Here is a 13099-nt window from a genome sequence, read left to right on the forward strand (position 1 = left end):
AGCAGCAGTGCGTCTCACACACGCGGCGGTGCGCCCGCTAATTCGGCCGTCGCTCTGCTGGGACGCCGGGCGCGCCCCCCGCGCCGTCCTCGAGGAACTGGCTGTTGCGGAAGGAAGTGCTTTCGTCAAATGCGGTCGAAAACTAACATTTTGTGTGTTGGGAGAAAAGCCGAACGCGGATTCTGCCGTGCTCCTACATTAGATGAGCGCCAACGGCCATACCATGATGAATACACCGGTTCTCGTCCGATCACCGAAGTTAAGCATCATCGGGCCCGGTTAGTACTTGGATGGGTGACCGCCTGGGAAACCCGGGTGCTGTTGGCTGCCTTCCATTTTTTTTTTGTTATTATGTCGCTACCCCTGCCAGCCCAATTTTCAAACTACCTTTCTGTTGTGACAAAGATGCTTCCTTAAGCCTTTTACACTACTGTAATGGTACGAAAATGCAGTAATTAACTCAGTTTGAGGGAGAATGTGCTAACCAAGTTTGCCAAGAAGACTTGAAAACGACAAAACAGTACGAATCGGCAGGTGATTTCTGAAACACGTCACCGCCTATTTTTGTGTAGGAGTGTAGAGTTCCAATTTTTTGTAATCACGAATTTATTCCTTAGTCGTCTCGTCTCGTCTCGTCCCGCAGACGTTTGTCGTGCTTGCGCTGTCATATGGACCACGACCCGAGCGGCAGCGAGCGGCAGTCGAGCAAAGTCGGGACAAGTCGGGACGGGGACGGGGACAGGGATGGGAATGGTGCGAATGCACTGCAAACTACGCACACACCTGGTGTGAGGCGAGGCGAGGCGACGCGAGGCGAGGCGAGGCGAGGAAGCCCACATGCTACCAGTGGCGCCCTCCAGCACGACACTGCCACACCACGCACAGGCCCTCCGCTGGACACCAGGGACAAGATGCGTCCTCCGCTAGTGTCGAAGGCTGCACGCGCGCAGCGAATGACAGGAGGTGCAACGAGCAGCAGTGCGTGTCACACACGCGGCGGTGCGCCCGCTAAATTCGGCCGTCGCTCTGCTGGGACGCCGGGCGCGCCCCCCGCGCCGTCCTCGAGGAACTGGCTGTTGCGGAAGGAAGTGCTTTCGTCAAATGCGGTCGAAAACTAACATTTTGTGTGTTGGGAGAAAAGGCCGAACGCGGATTCTGCCGTGCTCCTACATTAGATGAGCGCCAACGGCCATACCATGATGAATACACCGGTTCTCGTCCGATCACCGAAGTTAAGCATCATCGGGCCCGGTTAGTACTTGGATGGGTGACCGCCTGGGAAACCCGGGTGCTGTTGGCTGCCTTCCATTTTTTTTTGTTATTATGTCGCTACCCCTGCCAGCCCAATTTTCAAACTACCTTTCTGTTGTGACAAAGATGCTTCCTTAAGCCTTTTACACTACTGTAATGGTACGAAAATGCAGTAATTAACTCAGTTTGAGGGAGAATGTGCTAACCAAGTTTGCCAAGAAGACTTTGAAAACGACAAAACAGTACGAATCGGCAGGTGATTTCTGAAACACGTCACCGCCTATTTTTGTGTAGGAGTGTAGAGTTCCAATTTTTGTAATCACGAATTTATTCCTTAGTCGTCTCGTCTCGTCTCGTCCCGCAGACGTTTGTCGTGCTTGCGCTGTCATATGGACCACGACCCGAGCGGCAGCGAGCGGCAGTCGAGCAAAGTCGGGACAAGTCGGGACGGGGACGGGGACAGGGATGGGAATGGTGCGAATGCACTGCAAACTACGCACACACCTGGTGTGAGGCGAGGCGAGGCGACGCGAGGCGAGGCGAGGCGAGGAAGCCCACATGCTACCAGTGGCGCCCTCCAGCACGACACTGCCACACCCACGCACAGGCCCTCCGCTGGACACCAGGGACAAGATGCGTCCTCCGCTAGTGTCGAAGGCTGCACGCGCGCAGCGAATGACAGGAGGTGCAACGAGCAGCAGTGCGTCTCACACACGCGGCGGTGCGCCCGCTAATTCGGCCGTCGCTCTGCTGGGACGCCGGGCGCGCCCCCCGCGCCGTCCTCGAGGAACTGGCTGTTGCGGAAGGAAGTGCTTTCGTCAAATGCGGTCGAAAACTAACATTTTGTGTGTTGGGAGAAAAGCCGAACGCGGATTCTGCCGTGCTCCTACATTAGATGAGCGCCAACGGCCATACCATGATGAATACACCGGTTCTCGTCCGATCACCGAAGTTAAGCATCATCGGGCCCGGTTAGTACTTGGATGGGTGACCGCCTGGGAAACCCGGGTGCTGTTGGCTGCCTTCCATTTTTTTTTGTTATTATGTCGCTACCCCTGCCAGCCCAATTTTCAAACTACCTTTCTGTTGTGACAAAGATGCTTCCTTAAGCCTTTTACACTACTGTAATGGTACGAAAATGCAGTAATTAACTCAGTTTGAGGGAGAATGTGCTAACCAAGTTTGCCAAGAAGACTTTGAAAACGACAAAACAGTACGAATCGGCAGGTGATTTCTGAAACACGTCACCGCCTATTTTTGTGTAGGAGTGTAGAGTTCCAATTTTTTGTAATCACGAATTTATTCCTTAGTCGTCTCGTCTCGTCTCGTCCCGCAGACGTTTGTCGTGCTTGCGCTGTCATATGGACCACGACCCGAGCGGCAGCGAGCGGCAGTCGAGCAAAGTCGGGACAAGTCGGGACGGGGACGGGGACAGGGATGGGAATGGTGCGAATGCACTGCAAACTACGCACACACCTGGTGTGAGGCGAGGCGAGGCGACGCGAGGCGAGGCGAGGCGAGGAAGCCCACATGCTACCAGTGGCGCCCTCCAGCACGACACTGCCACACCACGCACAGGCCCTCCGCTGGACACCAGGGACAAGATGCGTCCTCCGCTAGTGTCGAAGGCTGCACGCGCGCAGCGAATGACAGGAGGTGCAACGAGCAGCAGTGCGTGTCACACACGCGGCGGTGCGCCCGCTAATTCGGCCGTCGCTCTGCTGGGACGCCGGGCGCGCCCCCCGCGCCGTCCTCGAGGAACTGGCTGTTGCGGAAGGAAGTGCTTTCGTCAAATGCGGTCGAAAACTAACATTTTGTGTGTTGGGAGAAAAGCGAACGCGGATTCTGCCGTGCTCCTACATTAGATGAGCGCCAACGGCCATACCATGATGAATACACCGGTTCTCGTCCGATCACCGAAGTTAAGCATCATCGGGCCCGGTTAGTACTTGGATGGGTGACCGCCTGGGAAAACCCGGGTGCTGTTGGCTGCCTTCCATTTTTTTTTGTTATTATGTCGCTACCCCCTGCCAGCCAATTTTCAAACTACCTTTCTGTTGTGACAAAGATGCTTCCTTAAGCCTTTTACACTACTGTAATGGTACGAAAATGCAGTAATTAACTCAGTTTGAGGGAGAATGTGCTAACCAAGTTTGCCAAGAAGACTTTGAAAACGACAAAACAGTACGGAATCGGCAGGTGATTTCTGAAACACGTCACCGCCTATTTTTGTGTAGGAGTGTAGAGTTCCAATTTTTTTGTAATCACGAATTTATTCCTTAGTCGTCTCGTCTCGTCTCGTCCCGCAGACGTTTGTCGTGCTTGCGCTGTCATATGGACCACGACCCGAGCGGCAGCGAGCGGCAGTCGAGCAAAGTCGGGACAAGTCGGGACGGGGACGGGGACAGGGATGGGAATGGTGCGAATGCACTGCAAACTACGCACACACCTGGTGTGAGGCGAGGCGAGGCGACGCGAGGCGAGGCGAGGCGAGGAAGCCCACATGCTACCAGTGGCGCCCTCCAGCACGACACTGCCACACCACGCACAGGCCCTCCGCTGGACACCAGGGACAAGATGCGTCCTCCGCTAGTGTCGAAGGCTGCACGCGCGCAGCGAATGACAGGAGGTGCAACGAGCAGCAGTGCGTCTCACACACGCGGCGGTGCGCCCGCTAATTCGGCCGTCGCTCTGCTGGGACGCCGGGCGCGCCCCCCGCGCCGTCCTCGAGGAACTGGCTGTTGCGGAAGGAAGTGCTTTCGTCAAATGCGGTCGAAAACTAACATTTTGTGTGTTGGGAGAAAAGCCGAACGCGGATTCTGCCGTGCTCCTACATTAGATGAGCGCCAACGGCCATACCATGATGAATACACCGGTTCTCGTCCGATCACCGAAGTTAAGCATCATCGGGCCCGGTTAGTACTTGGATGGGTGACCGCCTGGGAAACCCGGGTGCTGTTGGCTGCCTTCCATTTTTTTTTGTTATTATGTCGCTACCCCTGCCAGCCCAATTTTCAAACTACCTTTCTGTTGTGACAAAGATGCTTCCTTAAGCCTTTTACACTACTGTAATGGTACGAAAATGCAGTAATTAACTCAGTTTGAGGGAGAATGTGCTAACCAAGTTTGCCAAGAAGACTTTGAAAACGACAAAACAGTACGAATCGGCAGGTGATTTCTGAAACACGTCACCGCCTATTTTTGTGTAGGAGTGTAGAGTTCCAATTTTTTGTAATCACGAATTTATTCCTTAGTCGTCTCGTCTCGTCTCGTCCCGCAGACGTTTGTCGTGCTTGCGCTGTCATATGGACCACGACCCGAGCGGCAGCGAGCGGCAGTCGAGCAAAGTCGGGACAAGTCGGGACGGGGACGGGGACAGGGATGGGAATGGTGCGAATGCACTGCAAACTACGCACACACCTGGTGTGAGGCGAGGCGAGGCGACGCGAGGCGAGGCGAGGCGAGGAAGCCCACATGCTACCAGTGGCGCCCTCCAGCACGACACTGCCACACCACGCACAGGCCCTCCGCTGGACACCAGGGACAAGATGCGTCCTCCGCTAGTGTCGAAGGCTGCACGCGCGCAGCGAATGACAGGAGGTGCAACGAGCAGCAGTGCGTCTCACACACGCGGCGGTGCGCCCGCTAATTCGGCCGTCGCTCTGCTGGGACGCCGGGCGCGCCCCCCGCGCCGTCCTCGAGGAACTGGCTGTTGCGGAAGGAAGTGCTTTCGTCAAATGCGGTCGAAAACTAACATTTTGTGTGTTGGGAGAAAAGCCGAACGCGGATTCTGCCGTGCTCCTACATTAGATGAGCGCCAACGGCCATACCATGATGAATACACCGGTTCTCGTCCGATCACCGAAGTTAAGCATCATCGGGCCCGGTTAGTACTTGGATGGGTGACCGCCTGGGAAACCCGGGTGCTGTTGGCTGCCTTCCATTTTTTTTTTGTTATTATGTCGCTACCCCTGCCAGCCCAATTTTCAAACTACCTTTCTGTTGTGACAAAGATGCTTCCTTAAGCCTTTTACACTACTGTAATGGTACGAAAATGCAGTAATTAACTCAGTTTGAGGGAGAATGTGCTAACCAAGTTTGCCAAGAAGACTTTGAAAACGACAAAACAGTACGAATCGGCAGGTGATTTCTGAAACACGTCACCGCCTATTTTTGTGTAGGAGTGTAGAGTTCCAATTTTTTGTAATCACGAATTTATTCCTTAGTCGTCTCGTCTCGTCTCGTCCCGCAGACGTTTGTCGTGCTTGCGCTGTCATATGGACCACGACCCGAGCGGCAGCGAGCGGCAGTCGAGCAAAGTCGGGACAAGTCGGGACGGGGACGGGGACAGGGATGGGAATGGTGCGAATGCACTGCAAACTACGCACACACCTGGTGTGAGGCGAGGCGAGGCGACGCGAGGCGAGGCGAGGCGAGGAAGCCCACATGCTACCAGTGGCGCCCTCCAGCACGACACTGCCACACCACGCACAGGCCCTCCGCTGGACACCAGGGACAAGATGCGTCCTCCGCTAGTGTCGAAGGCTGCACGCGCGCAGCGAATGACAGGAGGTGCAACGAGCAGCAGTGCGTCTCACACACGCGGCGGTGCGCCCGCTAATTCGGCCGTCGCTCTGCTGGGACGCCGGGCGCGCCCCCCGCGCCGTCCTCGAGGAACTGGCTGTTGCGGAAGGAAGTGCTTTCGTCAAATGCGGTCGAAAACTAACATTTTGTGTGTTGGGAGAAAAGCCGAACGCGGATTCTGCCGTGCTCCTACATTAGATGAGCGCCAACGGCCATACCATGATGAATACACCGGTTCTCGTCCGATCACCGAAGTTAAGCATCATCGGGCCCGGTTAGTACTTGGATGGGTGACCGCCTGGGAAACCCGGGTGCTGTTGGCTGCCTTCCATTTTTTTTTGTTATTATGTCGCTACCCCTGCCAGCCCAATTTTCAAACTACCTTTCTGTTGTGACAAAGATGCTTCCTTAAGCCTTTTACACTACTGTAATGGTACGAAAATGCAGTAATTAACTCAGTTTGAGGGAGAATGTGCTAACCAAGTTTGCCAAGAAGACTTTGAAAACGACAAAACAGTACGAATCGGCAGGTGATTTCTGAAACACGTCACCGCCTATTTTTGTGTAGGAGTGTAGAGTTCCAATTTTTTGTAATCACGAATTTATTCCTTAGTCGTCTCGTCTCGTCTCGTCCCGCAGACGTTTGTCGTGCTTGCGCTGTCATATGGACCACGACCCGAGCGGCAGCGAGCGGCAGTCGAGCAAAGTCGGGACAAGTCGGGACGGGGACGGGGACAGGGATGGGAATGGTGCGAATGCACTGCAAACTACGCACACACCTGGTGTGAGGCGAGGCGAGGCGACGCGAGGCGAGGCGAGGCGAGGAAGCCCACATGCTACCAGTGGCGCCCTCCAGCACGACACTGCCACACCACGCACAGGCCCTCCGCTGGACACCAGGGACAAGATGCGTCCTCCGCTAGTGTCGAAGGCTGCACGCGCGCAGCGAATGACAGGAGGTGCAACGAGCAGCAGTGCGTCTCACACACGCGGCGGTGCGCCCGCTAATTCGGCCGTCGCTCTGCTGGGACGCCGGGCGCGCCCCCCGCGCCGTCCTCGAGGAACTGGCTGTTGCGGAAGGAAGTGCTTTCGTCAAATGCGGTCGAAAACTAACATTTTGTGTGTTGGGAGAAAAGCCGAACGCGGATTCTGCCGTGCTCCTACATTAGATGAGCGCCAACGGCCATACCATGATGAATACACCGGTTCTCGTCCGATCACCGAAGTTAAGCATCATCGGGCCCGGTTAGTACTTGGATGGGTGACCGCCTGGGAAACCCGGGTGCTGTTGGCTGCCTTCCATTTTTTTTTGTTATTATGTCGCTACCCCTGCCAGCCCAATTTTCAAACTACCTTTCTGTTGTGACAAAGATGCTTCCTTAAGCCTTTTACACTACTGTAATGGTACGAAAATGCAGTAATTAACTCAGTTTGAGGGAGAATGTGCTAACCAAGTTTGCCAAGAAGACTTTGAAAACGACAAAACAGTACGAATCGGCAGGTGATTTCTGAAACACGTCACCGCCTATTTTTGTGTAGGAGTGTAGAGTTCCAATTTTTTGTAATCACGAATTTATTCCTTAGTCGTCTCGTCTCGTCTCGTCCCGCAGACGTTTGTCGTGCTTGCGCTGTCATATGGACCACGACCCGAGCGGCAGCGAGCGGCAGTCGAGCAAAGTCGGGACAAGTCGGGACGGGGACGGGGACAGGGATGGGAATGGTGCGAATGCACTGCAAACTACGCACACACCTGGTGTGAGGCGAGGCGAGGCGACGCGAGGCGAGGCGAGGCGAGGAAGCCCACATGCTACCAGTGGCGCCCTCCAGCACGACACTGCCACACCACGCACAGGCCCTCCGCTGGACACCAGGGACAAGATGCGTCCTCCGCTAGTGTCGAAGGCTGCACGCGCGCAGCGAATGACAGGAGGTGCAACGAGCAGCAGTGCGTCTCACACACGCGGCGGTGCGCCCGCTAATTCGGCCGTCGCTCTGCTGGGACGCCGGGCGCGCCCCCCGCGCCGTCCTCGAGGAACTGGCTGTTGCGGAAGGAAGTGCTTTCGTCAAATGCGGTCGAAAACTAACATTTTGTGTGTTGGGAGAAAAGCCGAACGCGGATTCTGCCGTGCTCCTACATTAGATGAGCGCCAACGGCCATACCATGATGAATACACCGGTTCTCGTCCGATCACCGAAGTTAAGCATCATCGGGCCCGGTTAGTACTTGGATGGGTGACCGCCTGGGAAACCCGGGTGCTGTTGGCTGCCTTCCATTTTTTTTTGTTATTATGTCGCTACCCCTGCCAGCCCAATTTTCAAACTACCTTTCTGTTGTGACAAAGATGCTTCCTTAAGCCTTTTACACTACTGTAATGGTACGAAAATGCAGTAATTAACTCAGTTTGAGGGAGAATGTGCTAACCAAGTTTGCCAAGAAGACTTTGAAAACGACAAAACAGTACGAATCGGCAGGTGATTTCTGAAACACGTCACCGCCTATTTTTGTGTAGGAGTGTAGAGTTCCAATTTTTTGTAATCACGAATTTATTCCTTAGTCGTCTCGTCTCGTCTCGTCCCGCAGACGTTTGTCGTGCTTGCGCTGTCATATGGACCACGACCCGAGCGGCAGCGAGCGGCAGTCGAGCAAAGTCGGGACAAGTCGGGACGGGGACGGGGACAGGGATGGGAATGGTGCGAATGCACTGCAAACTACGCACACACCTGGTGTGAGGCGAGGCGAGGCGACGCGAGGCGAGGCGAGGCGAGGAAGCCCACATGCTACCAGTGGCGCCCTCCAGCACGACACTGCCACACCACGCACAGGCCCTCCGCTGGACACCAGGGACAAGATGCGTCCTCCGCTAGTGTCGAAGGCTGCACGCGCGCAGCGAATGACAGGAGGTGCAACGAGCAGCAGTGCGTGTCACACACGCGGCGGTGCGCCCGCTAATTCGGCCGTCGCTCTGCTGGGACGCCGGGCGCGCCCCCCGCGCCGTCCTCGAGGAACTGGCTGTTGCGGAAGGAAGTGCTTTCGTCAAATGCGGTCGAAAACTAACATTTTGTGTGTTGGGAGAAAAGCCGAACGCGGATTCTGCCGTGCTCCTACATTAGATGAGCGCCAACGGCCATACCATGATGAATACACCGGTTCTCGTCCGATCACCGAAGTTAAGCATCATCGGGCCCGGTTAGTACTTGGATGGGTGACCGCCTGGGAAACCCGGGTGCTGTTGGCTGCCTTCCATTTTTTTTTTGTTATTATGTCGCTACCCCTGCCAGCCCAATTTTCAAACTACCTTTCTGTTGTGACAAAGATGCTTCCTTAAGCCTTTTACACTACTGTAATGGTACGAAAATGCAGTAATTAACTCAGTTTGAGGGAGAATGTGCTAACCAAGTTTGCCAAGAAGACTTTGAAAACGACAAAACAGTACGAATCGGCAGGTGATTTCTGAAACACGTCACCGCCTATTTTTGTGTAGGAGTGTAGAGTTCCAATTTTTTGTAATCACGAATTTATTCCTTAGTCGTCTCGTCTCGTCTCGTCCCGCAGACGTTTGTCGTGCTTGCGCTGTCATATGGACCACGACCCGAGCGGCAGCGAGCGGCAGTCGAGCAAAGTCGGGACAAGTCGGGACGGGGACGGGGACAGGGATGGGAATGGTGCGAATGCACTGCAAACTACGCACACACCTGGTGTGAGGCGAGGCGAGGCGACGCGAGGCGAGGCGAGGCGAGGAAGCCCACATGCTACCAGTGGCGCCCTCCAGCACGACACTGCCACACCACGCACAGGCCCTCCGCTGGACACCAGGGACAAGATGCGTCCTCCGCTAGTGTCGAAGGCTGCACGCGCGCAGCGAATGACAGGAGGTGCAACGAGCAGCAGTGCGTCTCACACACGCGGCGGTGCGCCCGCTAATTCGGCCGTCGCTCTGCTGGGACGCCGGGCGCGCCCCCCGCGCCGTCCTCGAGGAACTGGCTGTTGCGGAAGGAAGTGCTTTCGTCAAATGCGGTCGAAAACTAACATTTTGTGTGTTGGGAGAAAAGCCGAACGCGGATTCTGCCGTGCTCCTACATTAGATGAGCGCCAACGGCCATACCATGATGAATACACCGGTTCTCGTCCGATCACCGAAGTTAAGCATCATCGGGCCCGGTTAGTACTTGGATGGGTGACCGCCTGGGAAACCCGGGTGCTGTTGGCTGCCTTCCATTTTTTTTTGTTATTATGTCGCTACCCCTGCCAGCCCAATTTTCAAACTACCTTTCTGTTGTGACAAAGATGCTTCCTTAAGCCTTTTACACTACTGTAATGGTACGAAAATGCAGTAATTAACTCAGTTTGAGGGAGAATGTGCTAACCAAGTTTGCCAAGAAGACTTTGAAAACGACAAAACAGTACGAATCGGCAGGTGATTTCTGAAACACGTCACCGCCTATTTTTGTGTAGGAGTGTAGAGTTCCAATTTTTTGTAATCACGAATTTATTCCTTAGTCGTCTCGTCTCGTCTCGTCCCGCAGACGTTTGTCGTGCTTGCGCTGTCATATGGACCACGACCCGAGCGGCAGCGAGCGGCAGTCGAGCAAAGTCGGGACAAGTCGGGACGGGGACGGGGACAGGGATGGGAATGGTGCGAATGCACTGCAAACTACGCACACACCTGGTGTGAGGCGAGGCGAGGCGACGCGAGGCGAGGCGAGGCGAGGAAGCCCACATGCTACCAGTGGCGCCCTCCAGCACGACACTGCCACACCACGCACAGGCCCTCCGCTGGACACCAGGGACAAGATGCGTCCTCCGCTAGTGTCGAAGGCTGCACGCGCGCAGCGAATGACAGGAGGTGCAACGAGCAGCAGTGCGTCTCACACACGCGGCGGTGCGCCCGCTAATTCGGCCGTCGCTCTGCTGGGACGCCGGGCGCGCCCCCCGCGCCGTCCTCGAGGAACTGGCTGTTGCGGAAGGAAGTGCTTTCGTCAAATGCGGTCGAAAACTAACATTTTGTGTGTTGGGAGAAAAGCCGAACGCGGATTCTGCCGTGCTCCTACATTAGATGAGCGCCAACGGCCATACCATGATGAATACACCGGTTCTCGTCCGATCACCGAAGTTAAGCATCATCGGGCCCGGTTAGTACTTGGATGGGTGACCGCCTGGGAAACCCGGGTGCTGTTGGCTGCCTTCCATTTTTTTTTGTTATTATGTCGCTACCCCTGCCAGCCCAATTTTCAAACTACCTTTCTGTTGTGACAAAGATGCTTCCTTAAGCCTTTTACACTACTGTAATGGTACGAAAATGCAGTAATTAACTCAGTTTGAGGGAGAATGTGCTAACCAAGTTTGCCAAGAAGACTTTGAAAACGACAAAACAGTACGAATCGGCAGGTGATTTCTGAAACACGTCACCGCCTATTTTTGTGTAGGAGTGTAGAGTTCCAATTTTTTGTAATCACGAATTTATTCCTTAGTCGTCTCGTCTCGTCTCGTCCCGCAGACGTTTGTCGTGCTTGCGCTGTCATATGGACCACGACCCGAGCGGCAGCGAGCGGCAGTCGAGCAAAGTCGGGACAAGTCGGGACGGGGACGGGGACAGGGATGGGAATGGTGCGAATGCACTGCAAACTACGCACACACCTGGTGTGAGGCGAGGCGAGGCGACGCGAGGCGAGGCGAGGCGAGGAAGCCCACATGCTACCAGTGGCGCCCTCCAGCACGACACTGCCACACCACGCACAGGCCCTCCGCTGGACACCAGGGACAAGATGCGTCCTCCGCTAGTGTCGAAGGCTGCACGCGCGCAGCGAATGACAGGAGGTGCAACGAGCAGCAGTGCGTCTCACACACGCGGCGGTGCGCCCGCTAATTCGGCCGTCGCTCTGCTGGGACGCCGGGCGCGCCCCCCGCGCCGTCCTCGAGGAACTGGCTGTTGCGGAAGGAAGTGCTTTCGTCAAATGCGGTCGAAAACTAACATTTTGTGTGTTGGGAGAAAAGCCGAACGCGGATTCTGCCGTGCTCCTACATTAGATGAGCGCCAACGGCCATACCATGATGAATACACCGGTTCTCGTCCGATCACCGAAGTTAAGCATCATCGGGCCCGGTTAGTACTTGGATGGGTGACCGCCTGGGAAACCCGGGTGCTGTTGGCTGCCTTCCATTTTTTTTTGTTATTATGTCGCTACCCCTGCCAGCCCAATTTTCAAACTACCTTTCTGTTGTGACAAAGATGCTTCCTTAAGCCTTTTACACTACTGTAATGGTACGAAAATGCAGTAATTAACTCAGTTTGAGGGAGAATGTGCTAACCAAGTTTGCCAAGAAGACTTTGAAAACGACAAAACAGTACGAATCGGCAGGTGATTTCTGAAACACGTCACCGCCTATTTTTGTGTAGGAGTGTAGAGTTCCAATTTTTTGTAATCACGAATTTATTCCTTAGTCGTCTCGTCTCGTCTCGTCCCGCAGACGTTTGTCGTGCTTGCGCTGTCATATGGACCACGACCCGAGCGGCAGCGAGCGGCAGTCGAGCAAAGTCGGGACAAGTCGGGACGGGGACGGGGACAGGGATGGGAATGGTGCGAATGCACTGCAAACTACGCACACACCTGGTGTGAGGCGAGGCGAGGCGACGCGAGGCGAGGCGAGGCGAGGAAGCCCACATGCTACCAGTGGCGCCCTCCAGCACGACACTGCCACACCACGCACAGGCCCTCCGCTGGACACCAGGGACAAGATGCGTCCTCCGCTAGTGTCGAAGGCTGCACGCGCGCAGCGAATGACAGGAGGTGCAACGAGCAGCAGTGCGTGTCACACACGCGGCGGTGCGCCCGCTAATTCGGCCGTCGCTCTGCTGGGACGCCGGGCGCGCCCCCCGCGCCGTCCTCGAGGAACTGGCTGTTGCGGAAGGAAGTGCTTTCGTCAAATGCGGTCGAAAACTAACATTTTGTGTGTTGGGAGAAAAGCCGAACGCGGATTCTGCCGTGCTCCTACATTAGATGAGCGCCAACGGCCATACCATGATGAATACACCGGTTCTCGTCCGATCACCGAAGTTAAGCATCATCGGGCCCGGTTAGTACTTGGATGGGTGACCGCCTGGGAAACCCGGGTGCTGTTGGCTGCCTTCCATTTTTTTTTTGTTATTATGTCGCTACCCCTGCCAGCCCAATTTTCAAACTACCTTTCTGTTGTGACAAAGATGCTTCCTTAAGCCTTTTACACTACTGTAATGGTACGAAAATGCAGTAATTAACTCAGTTTGAG

At 55.2% G+C, this 13099-nt stretch overlaps 14 non-coding genes across 14 annotated transcripts; all 14 read left to right on the forward strand.

The window, feature by feature from the left end:
* The first annotated feature begins 208 nt into the window (after positions 1-208).
* LOC126220434 (5S ribosomal RNA) lies at positions 209-327 on the forward strand. The gene has a single exon (XR_007542881.1). It is a non-coding gene; the product is annotated as a 5S ribosomal RNA (ribosomal RNA).
* Positions 328-1181: 854 nt separating this feature from the next.
* On the forward strand, positions 1182-1300 carry LOC126220447 (5S ribosomal RNA). The gene has a single exon (XR_007542892.1). It is a non-coding gene; the product is annotated as a 5S ribosomal RNA (ribosomal RNA).
* Positions 1301-2152: 852 nt separating this feature from the next.
* On the forward strand, positions 2153-2271 carry LOC126220459 (5S ribosomal RNA). Its single transcript, XR_007542903.1, has one exon. It is a non-coding gene; the product is annotated as a 5S ribosomal RNA (ribosomal RNA).
* An 851-nt stretch (positions 2272-3122) lies between these two features.
* LOC126220464 (5S ribosomal RNA) lies at positions 3123-3242 on the forward strand. The gene has a single exon (XR_007542908.1). It is a non-coding gene; the product is annotated as a 5S ribosomal RNA (ribosomal RNA).
* An 854-nt stretch (positions 3243-4096) lies between these two features.
* Positions 4097-4215, forward strand: LOC126220467 (5S ribosomal RNA). Its single transcript, XR_007542910.1, has one exon. It is a non-coding gene; the product is annotated as a 5S ribosomal RNA (ribosomal RNA).
* An 852-nt stretch (positions 4216-5067) lies between these two features.
* On the forward strand, positions 5068-5186 carry LOC126220468 (5S ribosomal RNA). The gene has a single exon (XR_007542911.1). It is a non-coding gene; the product is annotated as a 5S ribosomal RNA (ribosomal RNA).
* An 853-nt stretch (positions 5187-6039) lies between these two features.
* Positions 6040-6158, forward strand: LOC126220435 (5S ribosomal RNA). Its single transcript, XR_007542882.1, has one exon. It is a non-coding gene; the product is annotated as a 5S ribosomal RNA (ribosomal RNA).
* Positions 6159-7010: 852 nt separating this feature from the next.
* On the forward strand, positions 7011-7129 carry LOC126220436 (5S ribosomal RNA). The gene has a single exon (XR_007542883.1). It is a non-coding gene; the product is annotated as a 5S ribosomal RNA (ribosomal RNA).
* Positions 7130-7981: 852 nt separating this feature from the next.
* On the forward strand, positions 7982-8100 carry LOC126220437 (5S ribosomal RNA). The gene has a single exon (XR_007542884.1). It is a non-coding gene; the product is annotated as a 5S ribosomal RNA (ribosomal RNA).
* Positions 8101-8952: 852 nt separating this feature from the next.
* LOC126220438 (5S ribosomal RNA) lies at positions 8953-9071 on the forward strand. Its single transcript, XR_007542885.1, has one exon. It is a non-coding gene; the product is annotated as a 5S ribosomal RNA (ribosomal RNA).
* An 853-nt stretch (positions 9072-9924) lies between these two features.
* LOC126220439 (5S ribosomal RNA) lies at positions 9925-10043 on the forward strand. The gene has a single exon (XR_007542886.1). It is a non-coding gene; the product is annotated as a 5S ribosomal RNA (ribosomal RNA).
* An 852-nt stretch (positions 10044-10895) lies between these two features.
* Positions 10896-11014, forward strand: LOC126220440 (5S ribosomal RNA). The gene has a single exon (XR_007542887.1). It is a non-coding gene; the product is annotated as a 5S ribosomal RNA (ribosomal RNA).
* Positions 11015-11866: 852 nt separating this feature from the next.
* Positions 11867-11985, forward strand: LOC126220441 (5S ribosomal RNA). The gene has a single exon (XR_007542888.1). It is a non-coding gene; the product is annotated as a 5S ribosomal RNA (ribosomal RNA).
* Positions 11986-12837: 852 nt separating this feature from the next.
* Positions 12838-12956, forward strand: LOC126220442 (5S ribosomal RNA). Its single transcript, XR_007542889.1, has one exon. It is a non-coding gene; the product is annotated as a 5S ribosomal RNA (ribosomal RNA).
* The last annotated feature ends 143 nt before the right edge of the window (positions 12957-13099 follow it).

Source organism: Schistocerca nitens, unplaced genomic scaffold (assembly GCF_023898315.1).
Source record: "Schistocerca nitens isolate TAMUIC-IGC-003100 unplaced genomic scaffold, iqSchNite1.1 HiC_scaffold_197, whole genome shotgun sequence".
NCBI classification, from domain to species: Eukaryota; Metazoa; Arthropoda; class Insecta; order Orthoptera; family Acrididae; genus Schistocerca; species Schistocerca nitens.